Below are 17,516 nucleotides of genomic sequence, written 5' to 3' on the forward strand. Positions count from 1 at the left end.
TCATAGGGCGTCATCCCCTAGTTGACATCTTATCTCGTCTTCATAGGGCGCCATCCCCTAGTTGACATCTTATTCGTCTTCATAGGACGCCATCCCCTAGTTGACATCTCGTCTTCATAGGACGCCATCCCCTAGTTGACATCTTATTCGTCTTCATAGGGCGCCATTCCCTAGTTGACATCTTATTCGTCTTCATAGGGTGCCATCCCCTAGTTGACATTTTATCTCGTCTTCATAGGGCGACATCCCCTAGTTGACATCTTATTTGTCTTCATAGGGCTCCATCCCCTAGTTGACATCTTATGAAACACCATTTCCTAATTTTTCTTATTCGTCTTCATAGGGCGCCATCCCCTAGTTGACATTTTAGGAAATAAACCTTCCTATTTTTCTTCTTTATGTCTTCATAGGGTATGACAATCCCTAGTTGCATTTTAAGAAGCAAATATCCTAACTCTTTTTCCTACATTCATAAGGCATAACTCTTTGGTTGCATTATTGAGAATAGGGTTCTTATTTTATTGTGTACCTAGCCTAGATTCCTATCATTTTCATTTATTTATTTATTTATAATTTTTCTAATAAATCACAAAATTTTCTTAGTGCAAAACTGGGGTAGAAATTTTTGTTCGTTCTGTTTTGTTTTCTTTAATGGCTTGCAGATTTTTCTACAAAGCACAGGTTGGATGTCGAGAATGGAATTTCATCTCCGGTTAGAATAGAGAAGAATGATTAGTTTAAAGATAGTTAGAGTCAGCTTTGCATCCGTAGCGGCCCAACATCTCAAGAGACATCTTTTTAGCTTCTCATCAGGAGAACAAGCATCTAAAGTATTCTATGAACTGTTCTTTGGTAGAGTTTCAACGGCTCAATCCAAGTCTCAAGTTCAAGTCTCAAATCTTAACTTCAAGATCAAAGTTTGAGATCAAAGTACCCACCAGAAGAAGGTGAGGCGATAACTGAAGATCAAAGAGAAAGATCTAAAGCAAGAGAATCAAGACAAATAGAATAGATAGGAGCTTATTTTTTCATTTATAGTTTCACTTTTTCTTTTTTTGATGTAATAAAAGGAACCACGAACCGAAAACTCGACTGGACCTCAACTCGACTCTCTAATCATTCCTTCAGTCCTACACCCATTTGAACTACATGTGACCTGATTCTCTTACAACCCGACAAATGTAAGATGCCCAAAGCCAGGGATCGGTCACAACTCTTTCCTACTTATTTACGTATTACTTTTGAATAAATAGTTGAGCCAAAAATTAGTCATGTTTACTTCTTTGCTTGAAAATTCTCCATATATCCAAGCAAAGAGGGACATTCTGTAAACACCTAATTTTTTACCAAACATAACGTTTTTATATCATTTTAGTGCTCAATTTATATATTTTTATTTTTAGGGCTAAATTAGATATTTAAGTTTATCTTATTTTACAAGGTTTGTTAAAAGTTTTGAAAACTACAAAAATAGAGTCACATTTTAAATAAGCTTTTATTTTTATCATTATTTATTTATTTATTTAAGAAAAAATACCTTAAACTACCCTATCCTAAACTACCCAACACCCCCACTAATACCTCAACCTCTCCCCACTTCCTCCACACAAACACACGACACACACCCACATATACTATACATATAACACATACAACACGGAAGAAAAAAATGGAGAGAAGAAAAAAAAAGAGGAGACTAGAAAACATTGAAAAGCAAGGTTGAGAAATAACAAAAGGCAAAAACACTTGAAGGAAACAACCAACGGAAAAAGAAAACACAGCAAAAAGGAGACGAGTTTAGGACTTCAAATCGAAATTCCGGTGATATCGTCTTTGTTTCTACATCTGATTAGTCAGGTTCTTATTCAACCCCACTCCATTACTTTTTCTTTGTAATTTTTATTGAGAATCAAAGTATGAATAACATTGTTTAGATAATTTCATGTATAGATTGTGTATCGTATCTAGTTTGCTCGAAAATTTATATGTATGTGTATGCGACGGGTGATTTCAAGATATGGATAGCTTAGGAATGTATGGACTTCAGCTATATGTATATATTGATATATTCTTTCTTCTTTTCTAAAAATTTAAATGGTCACTAGTTATATTCGTCTGAGAAGATGAAATAATTTTTTAAAAGGTTAATACAACTTCTTTAGTTTTGAATTACTAATCAGTCGGTTTAAACTTAGAATGGAACGTTTCATGTTCGTCGATGCTTAGTTAATCCCACGTCTGTTTATCAAACTTTTTACTTTGTCACTACGTCTGGATCCCATTCAATGAAATTACTGCTCATTTATCTTTAATGCATGATAATCTCATATGTCTAAGGACAACGGATATAAATCTTCTTAAGACAATTCAATAAGATTATGTATAAGTATTAGTCAGAATAGAAAATGATGAGCAGTGGTTAGATGTTGGCCATTTTTGGCACAAGTCTAGCCTGTTGCTTCACTATCTAGCAAACAGTAAAAAAAGAACACCTTTGTTAGTCTTAGGGCGACAATCTAATATATTAAGCTCTCACTGTACACGGACCTTGAAAAGTGAAGAGTGATAAGGGCGTTTTACTGACGAGGGCACCTGCCTATGTTCTTAGTGTAGAAAAATTCAGATCTAAACCGTTGAGTCAATAAGTTGAAATCTTCTAAGGTAGCAAGTAATTGATAACACACTAAAATAGACCAACAATTTTCTTTAGCATAAGAAATTAGTTTTTTTTAGCCAAAATTTACTCTCAATTAATTAAGCTTCCATATAAATATTAGTAAATAGTGTCTTTAGCAATGTAGAAATCTATTAATGCTATTTATAATGTTTGGATTTGAAGGAAATTAAAACTGTCCATGTATAGATAGTGAAAACGGTAGCATGCAAGGTTTAACTTGAGCCTATGTGTACATAGTATTATATTTGTATGCATGATGTCCATGTGATATTAATGCAGATTTTTTATTTTTTACTTTGCATGAGTTATTGTTACATTTAAGAAAATTCGTGAATTTGATTGTAGTTAAACGGCTAGAATTTGATGATGTTAGTTTGTACTTTCGTTAAGCTTGAAATCGATTATTTGATAATTATTTAGTGAGTACAAATTGTTAATTGCCGGTGTGAATCAAGTCAATTAAGCATTAGGCTGACGGCTAATTCTAAATAAATTTCTTCAAGGTTATGACAGTAAGTTTTAAGACGTTCGAGATTCGAGTTGATTTACAAAATATGGTAAGAGTGATATGAGGTACATATTCACCTTAAACCCCGCAGTAATAAAAGAGAGAAAAAACTCATTTGCGAGGGAGCAAATTCAAAAAGAAAGATTTAGGTTCTCGATCTTTAGAAAATTAAGAATTCAATATACAAGTGAAAATTAACAATGAAGTTGGAAAGTCCTGCTACCGACCATTCGTTATAATAAAATTATCTACCGTTTGAAGCCAATTGAATTGGGTTGGGTAGATTTTAAACCTATTAGGTGCTTATTTAGACTAGAAAAATGGGACGATCCATAAAGGTCTCAAAGGCGCGAGAAATGCATCCAAAACTCGTGGTAAGGCCGAAAAGTACTACTACGATGTAAACCACACATCAATACAGTTTTAAATATATTTAAAAAAAAATAAAAGTGGGATAGAAGTCACTTTTGGGCCAACAAATATTATATATCCAAAAGATTAATTTAAGTCAGACATAAGTCATTAAACGTTCTAGAACCACTGGACTCGAGGGGTGCCTCACACCTTCCCCTCGGTCAATAGAATTCCTTATCCGGATTTCTAAATCGCAGACCAAAAATTAAGAGTCATTTCCTTTTGAATGGGGATTCAATAAGGTGACTTGGAACACCCAAACTCAATTTCAAGTGGTGACTCTGTAAATAAATTAATCTCTATTCAAAACGTCACTTTAATTGGGAAAACCCATTTTCTCTAAAACCAACTCCATAGCGCGGTCAGGGGTGGTAAAAATAGGGGTGTGACAGATGGCGACTCTACTGGGGAAATAATCAGAATTCAAGCTTTTATACTGACTTGTTTGACTTTATTTAATTTTGACATTGCATATTATTGGCCTAAATATGTTATTTGCCTACATGTTTAACTGCTTTGATATTATTTGAATTGCAATATAAACTGTCTTCTCTCGCGCACCCATCTGAGCCTTCTGAGATACTTTATATTCGGAGATGCGGCATACGCTCCTGAGCTTGAGATACCAGAGATGCGGCAACGCTCCTGGGAAGGATTCTGTAGTCACCCATGATTAGGATGGGAAGGAACCAACAATGAGGCCGGAAAGCCCTGCTACCGGTAAAGCTGTCCCTTGTCGACTCGAGTTGTCCGCTCATTTTACAGCCAGTGTAGATACCAAACTTCACCATGCTAAACCTAGCATAACTGAAACTAAGACATGGTTATCCCTATTAGGCTCCGTTTTATTTATGTCACTTGCATTTTTGACTTAGTGGAGGCTCGACAAAGATTTGAATGTCTAAAAGTAACCTCTTTAAAGACTATCCGTTTTCTGTGCTACTAGTTGCATTAACTGTCTGGCTATTTTGAATGTTGGCCGGCTTTGGAATCCATTAACGTAAGAGAGGCTAAAAATTGCTCTCTAAAACCTATTCTTTTTCAAAACTAAAATGAAGCGCTAGATTTGCTTTCACAATAAAAGACAAAAAAATAATTTTCTAAATTATCGAGTTTGCCCCAATATGGACGAACTAGCACACCTGATTCTCATCTCAGTGAGATACGTAGGCAGCCCTCCACGGGTTCGGTGATCCTTAAAAATGAAGGTTGTATTTTCTTGAAAAAAAAAATCAATCAATTCGTTTTCAAAATATTTAAAAAAAAATCATTATGGATAAATTCAAAAAAACAATTATTTTCTTTTCATTATTTCAAATAAAAGTGGGTTTCTTCATGTCTCCAATTGGACGAACTACGCACACCTGATTCTCATCTCCGCGAGATACGTAGGCAGCCCTCCACGTATTTGTTACTGTTTGTTTTTTTAGGTCAAACTATATGAACTTTAATCAACTTTTTAAGATGTATAATTTAAAATTTAGATGGTTGAAAACTGTACGAGAAGTGTTATAAGTTGCAATCTTTCTCATATTAATATGATAAGAAAATACTTATATCTTAAAATAGAGTTAATACATAAAATTGACCTAAACTTGACACTAAATTATAACTTTGACCTTAAACTTTGACAGTGCACAAATATGACATTTAACTATTCAAAATTGCACCAATACGACCTTCAATCCTACATGGCAAAACGCGTGTTCAACACGCAAAACTGGGCGCGTCCAGCTTTAAATCTAAGGGCATAATACATAAATATGACCTTAAACTATGATAGTGCACAAATATGACCTTTAACTATTCAAAATTGCACAAATATGACCTTTAAATGACTTTTTCACTATTATTTTTTCATTATTTTCTGCTCAAAGATGAAAAGGACATCTAATTTCTTTTGTCATTGCAGAAAAAGAGCAATATTGAAGATTTATTAATTAGGCGGCTCAGTCTCATATGAAAAAATTGAGCGGGTATGTATATATATTATAAAGCAAAGGACAAATTTAAGTTATATAATATATCTAAATATTATTCATTTAAATATTAAATTAAAGATGAAACTATACTAATAATTAAAAAATTATAGTTTTAATAAAACGTTATTAAATTAATGTTATTTAGGATAGTAGTAGTAGTATATTAAATTAACGTTATCAAACTAACGTAATTAAAATGTTATTGAATTAACGAGGGGCGGACCTACGTGGTTGTCATGGGGTTCACCCGAACCCCCTCAGTAAAAAAATTACGTTGTATATATATAAGATAGAAAATGTATATTTATGTACGTATATTAATGTTGAACCACATGAAACAAGGCACTTAGATAGCCCAGTGGTGTTATTTGCTCTTCTTGGGCACTTCCTTCAGCCTACTGTGCGAGTTTGATCCCTGCTAGTGGCTAATTTTTTTCATTAAAAAAAAGCTAGGTGTTGCTGCTATAGAAATAAATAAAATAATAAAAATAATAATAATTTTTTGGTGCTGCTACTAAAAAAAAAAATATATATTATTATAATAATAATAACAAAACAACAACAACAATATAAAAAATATAAAAAAAAAAAACGACGTCATTTTAACACAAAAAGTAAAACTCTGACAGTGCACAAATATGACCTTTAACTATTCAAAACTGCACAAATATAACCTCTCTCCAAGTCAGTCCTTTTAACGATGTGGCATCGTATGATTGGATTACCTTTTCACGTAGGCGCGAGTGAGACTTACGGATGAGGTTGCAAAATCGGAGGTCATATTTGTTCAGATTTTGAATAGTTAAAGGTCCTATTTGTGCACTATTAAAGTTTAAGGTCAAAGTTATAATTTGGTGTCAAGTTTTGAGTCATTTTTATGTATTAACTCTAAATTAGCATACATTTTATCATGTCTCTTATCATTAGGTTGTACAGAAAATGTGATCTTATTATTTTAACCAAAAGATTAAATTATTATAAAAATAAAAATTAATAAAACTTTTCATATCATATATTTAGATTTATCGAATGGAGACGTTTTATAACCCTTGAACTAATTCTTTACAAGGAGAGGGAAAAGAAAACACAGAAACATAATTAGGAAAATTGTAAATTCCATTCCTACCAAGTTTAGCTCGATCACTGAATGACTAATTTGTACTACAGGTAACTTTCCTTACAATACCAAATTTTCAAAAATAATAGCCGTTAATAGTTTGTATTTCTTTTCGTTTAAATACATTTTCTTGAATCTTAATTTTAAGTATAATACAACTATAATCTTTGCTTAGATTTTCTTCTTCACTAGCAAAAGATTCACAAAATATTTGTAAAAATTTTTGTAAGAAAATGACTTTCAAACGTTGTGCAGCTCGTAAACAATTAAGAAAAAAGTAGAAACTAAAACTTCATGACAATAACTATTTTTCCAAAAACATGACAAAAAAGTGGTTAATTGGCACTATTTCTTTAGACTAGTTTGGTCAATGTTCGACCCAATTTAGTTGACTTTCCTGGATCAATGTAATTAAAATTCAAAGTTGAATCAAAACTTACTCATACTTTTTGTTAGTGTTTAAGTAAATATTTTAAGTGTGAAAAAATTTGGTTCTGTTTCCTAATGGAAAGTCCTTTGGCATTTTAGCGCTGCTTAGCTTTTCATTGAGAGTTGATAGATTTTCTTACTGGATTTATTTTCTAAGTAATCAGTCATAAAACTAATTTAATAAATTTTATATATAATAATAAAAACCTCATAAACTAAATGACAATTGGGGAAATCAACTCCACACATGTGCTCTCACTCTTCCTACAGTATACTCTATCCCCTCAGTGGGGCAGTTTGTTGGAGGTTAAGGAAGACTACTGTAAGGTCTCATCGTGTAGAAGTGAACCAATTAACTTTCATGGTTTATGGTTTTTCATTTTTCATCTAGTAATTGGCTCCCTCTAGGTTTAACTAATTCGGATTCGTATCAAAAAATATTAATTGAGGTGACGTTCTTTCAATTTAAGGTAATTTTATTTTCAGAGCTCAAAGTTAAAGACTTTTAATTCAACTTGTCAAAGTATCTGAATGTATTTTAATTTTAAATAGAGTCAACTTGGTCTAACATCCTTTTTATCCACAACTCATGTGGCTAGAGGCGGAGTCAGGATTTCTGTTGAGGGGATTCAAAATCTAAAGAAAGACTCATCGAAAGGGGGTTCAACATCTACAATATATACATAAAAATTATTTTAATTATATATTTAATAATATAAATTTTCGTTCAAGAGGGTTCGGACGAACCCCTATTAGTAGTCTGGCCCCGTCTCGATTATTATGGCCAATAAGTGTTGTTTCCCAATTGGTCACACTAAAAGTGTAATTATAGAGATGTAGTCTAACATCGATGTCTCAATCTAATATTTTCATTTTATTCTTCAGTTCAGTAAATTAACTTCAATATTTAAGAATTTGGAATCTAAGACGAGTTTTCCAAGTTCAATAAATTCATTAATGCTATTTATTCTGAATTTGCTAACTTTAAATCTTGAATCCGTCTACGACAGGTAAGTGCATCATGCCACAGGTGCGGAAGGAAAGGGAGAAACAGAAGCTGGAGTTACAGATCAACATGTAAGAAGTACAATTTGCATGTGGCATATGTCAAAGAGATGCTTGAAGTCGTTCAAAAATAGTTCAAAAATGCCCCTAATTAGATTTTTGGCTCAAAAATAACCCCCGTTAAATATTAGGCTCAAAAATATCCCTCCCTCTAACGAAATTCAGAAAATGACCAAAAATACCCCTGAACTACCTGAAATGGGTCCAAAATACCCCTCTGTTAAATATTTGGCTCAAAAATACCCCTCCCCTTAACGAAATTAAATTATTTCGACTGAATTAAACCCTAACTTTAACTTTTAACCCTAATACTTTAATTTTTTTACATAAAAGTATTTTTTTAATTTTAAAAATAAGATAATTAAAAAAAGTATTTGAATTATAATATAAATTGGTTGAATTTGATTTGAAAAATAAACATACATTTATTCTAAAAAGGTATTTTCACTTTACATCTTTTTAATCTTTAAAGAAATTAACAAAATATAAATTTTCACTTAAAGAAATTACCAAAATATAAATTAAATGATGAACTTTATATAAATTATCGAAATAATTTAATTTTTCTAAATACCCCTATGTTAAATATTTGGCTCAAAAATACCCCTCCCCTTAATGAAATTAAATTATTTCAATTGAATTAAACCCTAACTTTAACTTTTTAACCCTAATACTTTAATTTTTTTACATAAAAGTATTTTTTCAATTTTAAAAATAAGATAATGAAAAAAAGTATTTGAATTATAATATAAATTGGTTGAATTTGATTTGGAAAATAAACATACATTTATTCTAAAATGGTATTTTCACTTTACATCTTTTTAATCTTTAAAGAAATTAACGAAATTAACGAAATATAAATTTTCACTAAAAGAAATTAACAAAATATAAATTAAATGATGAACTTTATATAAATTAATGAAATAATCGAAATAATTTAATTTCGTTAAGGAAGGGATATTTTTTAGCCAAATATTTAACAGAGGGGTATTTTTGACCCATTTCAGATAGTTCAGGGGTATTTTTGATCCTTTTCCGAATTTCGTTAGAGTGGGGGGTATTTTTGAGCCAAATATTTAACAAAGGGGTATTTTTGAGCCAAAAATCTAACGAAGGGCATTTTTGAGCTATTTCGGATAGTTCAGGGGTATTTTTTAGCCTTTTCCATTATAATAATAGTAATACTAATTATAGAAAATTGGAAAATAGGATTCAAGTCTGAAAAGTACACTTCAAGCTCATCATAAAAAAAGCAAAGGCAAAACCCAAAAATATTGTGAAGTGGCTGATTTAGCTCCATAGTTTATTATATCTGTTGTTCTTGGAGACCCTACAACTCTTATTGTTGGGATGATTGGTTCCTTAATGTCAAAATAATTGAAAATTACGTAAATCAAATTGAGATTTTAATTTCTGATTAAGTTTGGAGATATATTCAGAGGGAGACTTGATTAAGCACCTAATTAAGGAAGTCAAACTAAGAATAGTTATGATGTGATGGGAAACAGATGGTGGATGTTACGATGGGCATGTAGAAATTTATGTATTTATTTGTGAAACTTGCATATGTTCTGACGTTATTTCTATTTCTAAAAATGTATGCTAGTTTTCTATGCATATAGTTATTAGTTATTTCAATTCCTTTTCAGTGGCAATAAATAGAGGTGGATGTGCAATTTCAGATGGGCGGAACCAAAAAGTGCTAAAATAGTATTATTATTATGAATCAAACTTATGTTTTAAAGTAGTTTTTGAATCCTCATTGTCACTATGTGAAAAAGTTTCTTATATAAATTTCAACAAGTTATATATAAATAAAAAAACTTTATATGGAAATATATGATCGTTAAAATTTTTTCGAACTGAATATTTATACCACGCAAGTATATGTTTGTACATACACTTTTACCACTTAATTATACTTAATTAATACATGTATTCACTAAATTAAACTACTTAATTGAATTTAAAACCAACATTACAATGAAAACTTGACCTCAAAGAAGCATCAATAAACAAGAAAGATGGTTCAAGTCTTCTCGAAATTGCAGCCCATTACTCTTTCTGTCTGTGGGTGTTTGATCCAATTTGAATGATTGAAAAGGACCCAATATTCCGGTTTATTGATGAGTAAAACAAAGCCCTAGACAAAATCCTTCATGAGACAAGATTATTTTTTAAAATAAAATAAAATTACAGACTCTCTATCTCACCTGAGTTAGTGGTATGAATTGTATACATTTAGGAGTCGTTTGGTAGAGTGTATAAGAATAATGCAAAATATGGTGTATTAGTAATGCTTGCATTAGTAATGTTTGTGCTAGTTATACTTGCATTAGTTATGCTTATATTTTTCTTATGCAGTGCTTGGTTCGATGTATTAAAAAAAATATGAATTACATAATTTCTAAAAAAAAAATTATTTTACATAATACCCTCAATATATATGTTGGAAAGGATACTGTAACGCCCCGAGATCTCATCCCGAGACGTCACACGGTGCTTATGACCCCGAAGGACTACAAGCTAACCCTTTACTGATATCTGTACCTGTACACTGCATAATATCTTAAATAAATGCGAAAATGTTACGCCTCAAATCCTATTGGGGCGGACTAGCACCCGTAACCGAGGAGGCCCGGGAGAACCAGCTCATAACCTTATACTTCCCATGCATACCTCTATGACAACCCAAAATTCGGACAGCATCATGTCGCATATAAAAGGAAATAATCACCTGTATAAGCTCGAGCACACACATATATGTATATATAATACATGGCCGTTGGAGCCATCACGCCTATTAACAAAACACCACCTTGACTGTACATTAGGTCTACAAAGCCTCTAGACAATACACAGAGTTTAACTAAGGTCGGGACACACCCCGCCATATAACTAACTTCTATACAATACCAAAAGTGACTGAATATGACACGGAAAGCCCCGAAGCAAACTGGAGCTCACCAAAAGCAACTGGATATCCTGGCTCTTACTTGTGCGGTGTATGAGCTGAGGTACCTGTGCCTGCAGCATGAAATGCAGGTCCCCCATGGGGGACGTCAGTACGAAATATGTACTGAGTATGTAAAGCTGTAGATAATCACATATGATATAGGAGCTCAATAGAAATCAGAAACAAGTAAATAAATCATAATAGGAGTGGACCACACTTACTAGAACTTGTGTCAAATAGTACATTGTATTTATTCAATTACTTTACCTTCGTTCTTATCATCTTTGTAATCATTACTGTATTGTACTGTGACCATTAGGCTGCCTCCAGTACATATCAACTGGGATCGACCCATGATAGGCTTATGCCCCTTGGATACCACCCATAAACACATAAATAGGGATCGACCCATGATAGGCTTATGCTCCTGGGATACCACCCGATAAGAGAGAACTTCCATCACTTAGTTCAATTAATCTTTGAGATTGTTATTTTGATCGCCGCCGTATTTTTGATACTTTGAAACAATGATACATCAATAAGAGACATATAAATAGACCATCAATGAAAAAACAATGAAGTAAGAACTCATTGGCACATCAATGAAGTGTTTTGGAGTCATCAATGCCTTAACAATGAAGTAGGAACTTATTGGTATATCAATGAAAGATTTGGAGTTATTAATAGCACATGGATCTTGTTTGACTAACCGGATACCTTCTGACATTCATTAGTGCAATAAATATGTAAGATTTGAAAAACAAGTAAGTATTGGAATGTCTTGACATCTTGTAGGGTGGAAACAAGTTCATTGGTAACGTAGGACATCATACAAAACCATTATGGATCACATGTTACTGAATAACTTTGGAAACTTTCTTAATAGAACAATTGTTCACTTTCATGCCAAAGATATGGCATAGAGTATGCTTTACATACCTGACTGTCAACCTTCAATACTAGTCCCAAATGGACTTCCCGTCTTTTCAGATTACTTATCTACAATAAACATATATAGCAATCTATTATTAGCGACCAAACGTCACACTTTAATTATTTGAATTCACCAAACTAGTGGTTAAGTAGTAAGCCTTAATTACACCATAAAGGGCGTCACTTTAACCCTATTATACTCCAATCACATTCACATGTCATAGATATTCATACAACATCCTCCAATATCAAGTTTGAATTCATTTATCCTTCCAACCACTCTATTAAACCAAATTAAGCCATAGACATAAATAATCATCAATTCAATAGTATATCATCATATCCACCTTCCATAACTCAATTACCATATCCAACTTCCCTAACTCAATTACCATATCCACCTTTCACAATTCAATACAACCAAACCATGCAAAATAGTCCATAACCCTATTTTCATCACCTTTCAATAACAACTAATACATATAATCCTCTATCACACATATACATATGGAAAAGAACAAAGGCAAACAATATTCATACCTTAGAATTCACCTCATGATTATGCAATCCTGTTTGCACAAATAATAAGTGTCGTTCGAAGCTCTCGAGATGACAAACGCAGTTATCGAATTACTTTTTAATTTCTACGGTTGAATCAAAAGTAATTTAAAGGTCAAATTTGGCTAGGGTTTGTTCTTTCTCAATGATTGATGATGAAAATGAGTTTTTGAACTCATATATATGTATATATACACATATTCCCGCCCATAATATAATAGGAAATGACCAAAATGCCTTTAAAATTTAAATAATGTCAAATCTGTCCTTTGGTGGACTGTTTTGATAAGTTAAAGTAGATCGACCATAAATCTTTGCTCCGATATCGAATTTATGTGAAATTAGTATCGTTGGAAAGATAATTCAAAGGGATTTCATTTCATATAAAGTAGACCACCCAGTTCGTCCTGTACAAGGAGTTATGGTCGTTTGAAGTTGACCCTAAAAATTTATTTTGAGAGGCTGAAGTAAAACGAGCATAACTCCTTACTCAGACGTTGGATTTGGATGAAACCAATTGTATTGGAAAGAAGACTCAAAGATATTTCTTTTCATAGGTCGCATCTCTCCCAGTTCATTATATTAAGGGAGTTATGATCGTTCAAACTTGACCCAAAAATTTGGCTGGCCTCAGTAGTTTGTGTGCAGGAAATTTTCCTGCACATTTACTATTCCCAAATATCCTGGACACCGTTTTATAGTTTCAAACATGCTCGATTATATCCGAAACCTATCCGTTTTTTGAAATCCTTATATCGTTGGAAAGCTTATTCAATAATCTTCGCATGGAACCATCGACGGGAAAATTCCGGTATAAATAAAATAAAAAAAATTAATTCCATATAAATAAAACCAATACACGTACTTGAATATTCCAATACATGTACTTGAATACGGGGTGTTACAGAAAACTAGCCATAAGGTTCAACACATCTATGAATACTCATAATACAGAAAACTGAATACTAATACATTCGTCTGAAAAGCCTCTAAACTGTCTGAACTATGGAGTTGATGGGACAGATCCCCAACTAACTCTATCAACTGAAAATAAACAAAGTCTGAAGCAATAATAGTAAACTAAGATTCGTCCTCGAAAGAAGAGGACTCACTGCTACTGCTGCTGACTGGGACTGAACTGCTGAGGATACTCTGGATTCTGTGCCTCCAAACCTATGGTGTCAAATAAAACACCATAGCGCAAATGCGTCAGTACAGGAATGTACTGAGTGTATAGACGAGGTAGGCTAATGCAAGGGCGCATGCATGCACAATATCTAAACTGAATAATCATGGAAATATTGCACGAGAACACATACATGAATTCACAGACCATAACCACAATCATCGCAACTCTAGCTACTGAAACTCGAATACCACTTTACTATGGACTGAACTTACTACTGACACTGAGATACTGAATCACTGACTCATCTGATACTGATAACTGAGAGTCTGAATGTACTTACATCAAGGACTGAATTCAGAGCTTACTGCTTTCGACTGACAGAATTAGAGATCAAATTTTCTAACATATTATTCCAGAAGTGATTATCAGTGATAAGAAGTATGATCATGTTTGAATCTGACAACAAGAATACTCAACAGAATCTGAGATGGAGATCAAGCCTATCTGACGGGAGATCTCTAGATATGATAATAAGAATACTCAACAGAATCTGAGATGAAGATCAAGCCTATCTGACGGGAGATCTCTAGATATGATAATAAGTATCTGTATATGAGACCAAGCCTATCTGATGGGATGGTCCATGAATCAATGGAACTATCTAAGTTCCTCACTGAGATAGACGACTGTACCACACAGTCCTGATTTCTAAAGATTGATACTGAAACTGCAACTGTGAGTAGTAGTTACTTAACCGACATGCCCCAACCTACCATAGGTGGGGTCCAACCTGTAACCCCAGCTAGAAGAGTGTCAATACTGTGCTACAGGTAAAGACCTCTCTAGTCAAGCCTCTCTGATGGGATAACCCTCGCAAGAAGTCGGCCTGAGGCAATATAATAGTCAAACCTCGCTGGCTATGCAGTTCTAGAGTTCATGGATTGCTCCTAACGACTCGACCTCTCTAACGGGGAGCCATCATCCCTTCCCTCGCTCGGTGCTAGTTTCTACTCCCAACTGAAAAACTCTGAACTGAAATCTTAACTGAACACAACTGAACTAAATCTGATACTGATTATGTTTCTCAAAAGATCTAACTGAGTTACGCTGAGATTACTTAGTTTTGTATCTGACGGAAAAGGTATCGAATCATAGTATCTGGCTGATGATACAGAGCTTGAATAGATTACTCGAATCACTTCTGAGATTAGAATTGAATCACTTGAATACTATTAGATCTGAGATGATTACAGAACTGAGGCTAGATTACTAGCGATACAGAGATTATAGAAATAACTGAGATTACTGAGCTTTCTTAAGTTCTGCACTTGTCTGAGGATAAAGAGTTCTATCGTTCACTGAGTTCTAAGAATCATGGCTCGACTGAAATTATATAGAAACTAACACAAGCTCTAGACAACAGCTCTATTATCGAGTATAAATACCCCCAGGACTCGATAACATAAAAGTAAAGCATAATCATTCTTGACTAGTCATCACCATAATCATTCATTCATCATCACAAGCATTCATTCATCATCACAAGCATTTGTTTATCATCACAATCATTAAAACATCTCACAGTCATTAAGATATCACCTCAAGCATTTAAGAATCACAAACATCTATTCATCATCATAATCGCCAAGGGGTCACTTTAAGCATATCTGAATCACAATCATATAATAACGTAGGGGAAACATGCTACTAGATCGTACTCCATTCAACAAGGTTTTACCTCAACTATTTCAAACCTAAATCAGTCTTAACATGTGTTTGGATATCACATGGCTTGGGAAAACTTCATACTATCATGCCATAACTTACTTGCTAACCACTTGGCATGTATCAAAAACTTAGCATATATCAAGAGAACATAATTGGGGAATTTACTACTATCACATCTCCACTTATTCACTAAGGTCCTTCAACAAACACTAGGCATGCACGGGTTCACACTTATTTGGGGATTTCCTACTACCATGGAATACTTCATTCACTTGGCCATTTTATCAAACACTAGGCATGCATAAACTAACTCACAATTTGGGGTTTCATCTTCAACATGCTACAATGGCCCTTATGCTTCACCTAAGCTCTTTATCAAACCTAGGGGAACATGTTTCACTTATTCAACCATTTCTACACCCATTTGACATGAACACATCACATAGAAAGCAACATAAGGAAGATTCATCACAAATATCACATGGATTCCACCTACTAGGGTCAAGGCTCATGAATCTTGTAAACAAACATGAATCAAAACTCAACAACACATTGAACATCAATTTCAACTCATACAAATCATTAACAACTCATAAACATAAAAATCTTTGAATTTTGAGAAGGGTTCTTGAGTTTCTTGGATGAAAGGGACCCAAGAATCAACATCTACATACCTTAATCTTTGAAATTGGATGAATTCTAATGCTTGAGACTCCATCCGCACTTGTAATAAATAATTCTCGAAGCCCACACTATGAGGAACTTGATTCTTGAAGAAATCTTGAAGAATTATGGATGAATTTTTGGAAGATTAGGGTTCTTGAATTGAAACCCTAGATATTTTCTCTTAAGAGAATTGGAAGAGTAGATGAAGGAATTAGGGTTTGAATGGGGTTCCTCATATTTATAGAGACCTCCAAAAGATAGGAAAATACCAAAATACTCTTGTAAAAATGTCCTTAAATTGCTGAAAAAAATAGCTGACGACATCCGTGACAAGCCATCAAGTTGGTGATAAGTCGTCATGAAACGTCGTCACAAAAGGGTGAAATTTTGAGTTTCTAGTTAAGATTGACGACATTGGTGATAGGCCGTCACGGGCATGACGGCTTGTAACAAAATATCGTCACCAGGGGTAGAAATCCGCCCAAGGATGACGACATTGGTGATAGGTCGTCACGGGCATGACGGCTTATCACAAATGTCGTCACTCAGTTTCCTAGCCTGACATGCTGGAGTAAAATGGGCATAACTCTTTACTCCGATATTATTTTTTGACGAAATTAGTATCGTTGAAAAGATAATTCAAAGAGAGTTCATTTGATATATAGTAGGTCCTCTAATTCGATATATACAAGGAGTTATGGTCAATTGAAGTTGACCCAAGTTTTGACGCTCACTAGGGGACCTCTATGATCTTAATTCATGCTCAAATAGATTCCCACATGATTCAAAGTATTTCATACTTGGGAAGATATTTCTGAAACATTTAGAATCGGATTTTTTGCTTTACCAAATACGCTCCAAGGCTCAGACTGGAGGAGGATTTTGCGGGGCATTACAGATGCGGAATTTTTTTTTAGGGGTAATTGGGTCTTTAAGCATATTAATGCATGCATTAGATCCATTGCATTACTAATGTCATAGATTTTGAGGTATTAGTAATACACACCTTAATACACAATAGTTGTATAACTCATGCTTGCATTAGTTATACATAGGGTAAAAAGGTATACCAAACAAAGTACTACTAATACACATTAAACTAATGCATGCATTAACATTTTAATACACTCTACCAAATGACCCCTTATCCTCTTCAGACCCCACTTTGTGGGAATATACTGGATATGTTGTTGTTCTATCATAAAAATGTTACTTTCTCGGTTCACTTTTACATGTTATATTTCGCTTCATGAGATCAATTAATTTAATTAATATTTGAAGTTAAATAGTATTAAATTTAGATGCAACCTATATAAAAGATGCTATAAATTACATTTACAATTTAAAATGTTAG

This window comes from Capsicum annuum, chromosome 8 (genome assembly GCF_002878395.1).
Source record: "Capsicum annuum cultivar UCD-10X-F1 chromosome 8, UCD10Xv1.1, whole genome shotgun sequence".
Classification (NCBI taxonomy): Eukaryota; Viridiplantae; Streptophyta; class Magnoliopsida; order Solanales; family Solanaceae; genus Capsicum; species Capsicum annuum.